Here is a 2,662-nt window from a genome sequence, read left to right as displayed (position 1 = left end):
AGAGAACAGTATTAGTAATTGCCTTTAATAACTATTCCACTGTGGTGGGCCTTATCCAGTCACTTAAAGGTCTTAAGAGTGAAGACTGACGTCCCTGGAGAGGAAAGACTTATCCTCTAGACTACCTTCAGACACAATACTGCAACATCAATTTCTGCCTGAATTTCTAGCCTGCTGGCCTGCTCTGCAAATTCTGGAGAGACAGCACCTACAACTGTGTGTGCCAATTTGTTAAAATAAATCTCTTTTTCTATATATATACATAACATTGATACTGTTTCTCTGGAGAATCCTGACTAATATAATGACTAACAATGTTAAATATATTAAAGCTCAAGTGAATTGCAGTGGTTTTAAATCCAAATGCCTTTAGCAACATAGCAGATAATCAAAATCAGGAAATCAGATGGTTTTGAAGCAGTAAGCAAATGTGGGAAGGATGATGAATTTGAGACTCCCTTATTGTTGAAAGAAATTCAAACTAAAACATTTTAAATTATTTACCCCAATCAAAAATGCTTGTAGGCTGATTCAGCATGTGGAATACCAGTATGTGACTCAGTTCAAAGAATTAATAGGAGGAAGCAAAGAATTGTGGGTTAGAATGATTAGATAAAACTTCATGGGGGTAAAGAGATTTTGAATTTTCTTTAACCAAGATGGCTTAATGATCCCTGCAACTTGACTAAACTTTAGACAGGATTCTTACTCTAGGCCCCTGAGATTCTTTTTCTTACAGCCTTTGCTTTAGGAAACCTATAGTTGAAAATTCTTTCTCTGCTCCTTTGAGATACTGATCATTTTAAAAGCTTCTTGCTAGTTTACAAAATAGGAATGTCTTTCTAAAAGAGATTAACTTTGGCAGGCTAAGGCCAATTGTAAAACTAACTCCTGACATGAAGATATGAGAAACTCTACCTTTCATTTCACTAAAGCCAGTTAGGAAACACAGATGGCCAAAAATCCCCCAACTCCTGCTCTTCAAAACTCTCTGGCATTTTATTTTAGTGGAGTTGATGTCAAAGTGAGTTCTGACCTCTCTCCCCTTTTTCGATGGTCTTGAAAAAATCTTTCTTGCCTATTTATGTTTTTCTGGTGTAATATTTGCTTTGATTTCATTTGCATATTTTCATTTCCATTAACATATAAATATGAATAGATAATAGATATTTGAAAGTTTGCCTTTGACTAAGAAATGACAAAAACAACAAAAAACTATTTTAGTAGTACATGTATTCCTTCATATGATTCTTTATTCATTTTTCACTCTAAGTCATCAGGAAGCCTACACAATTAGTACAAACATAATTCAGAATAAAACAAGAAACATGATTTCAACTTAAAGAAGCTTTATTTCCAGAAGATTTATGTTACCATTTCACCCTGGTTGATTGATGAGACCCATGATTATGCAGATCATTTGTACTTCTCACTAAATCATTGAAACTGTAGATTTCCCTCCTTTTTGTCAATTACTTTAAAGTTAAATGCTCATTTAGCAACTGTGATATGTATACTCTCTCATAATCAGCTGAAAATTTATTCTAATTTTCAGAAATACAAATACAGATATAGGTATAGACATAAAAATATGTGTGTAGAAAGAGAGGGAGAGAGAGAAAGGAGAAGTAGACATTACATTAAAATAAAAATCTCAGTGAAGAAAATTCCTAGCTAAATCACCAAATGTTTTACCTACTCCACATTATAACAAAGAATTCCTTGGAAGGAATTAAACTTTTAAGCTTATTTAAAAAAAAAAATTCATTTAGAGATCTTTAACTACAAATTGGAACAAAAATCTAATGATATCACTCTCACATTAATCAACAGGAATCCTAAAGTATCTATTTTTAAAGTTACAGCACTTGTAAGATATATAATATATATGCCTATATATGTATATGTACAGGATTTTTTTCAGTTAATATAGGCTATTGTATTACATTAGCATAATATTTATCATTGAAACATTTTTATAACAAGATAAAAATATTTATTTTGATAAACTAAGTCCTACTAAACATTATTTTAGGAATAAAAAAAAGTTCTTTAATAGAAATGAAAAGTAAAAAATCATTTGTAAGTTGCAAGAATAGCAATTTTAGAATTTACATTGTGAGTTTTCCTCAGATAAAAGGCAGTCAGATGTATGGAAACTACTTCAGGTTTCAATCTTCATCACATGCATTTTCTAAAGGAAATAGAAGAGTCATGAGATAATTGGATAGTTTAGCAAGGACAGGGGTCAATATTTCCAGTCCCTGGTAAAGCAAAAGTAGAAGTGAACTATTTGGTGGCTCAGCATACTTCCTACATATGTTTTATGATTGCAGCAATAGGAAAAATGTGAAGGAAATTGTATTCAAAATTCACCAACAAGCATCACCAATGCCTTTAACAGCAATATTAGCCACTGGCAATACTGAATAATTCATTTCCTAATTTATTGCTGTACTTAAATTCAGAAACCAAATGCAGAGGTACAGGACAGGTGAATTGTGAATTTCCAACAATTTAAGTGAAAAAGGCCTGGAGTTTAAGTTGAATATAAGTAGAATATAAGTCAGTGGCATGAGAGGCTGTCAGAAGGCAATTTTGACTTAGATGAAATTAATACAACTGTAGCGTCCGTATTAGAGAAGTGTTCCTAGCTGTCAAC

The sequence above is a fragment of the Pteropus vampyrus genome, unplaced genomic scaffold, assembly GCF_000151845.1.
Source record: "Pteropus vampyrus isolate Shadow unplaced genomic scaffold, Pvam_2.0 Scaffold13, whole genome shotgun sequence".
Taxonomy (NCBI): domain Eukaryota; kingdom Metazoa; phylum Chordata; class Mammalia; order Chiroptera; family Pteropodidae; genus Pteropus; species Pteropus vampyrus.
The sequence above is the reverse complement of the archived record's forward strand: the minus strand, read 5'-3'. Positions refer to the sequence as shown.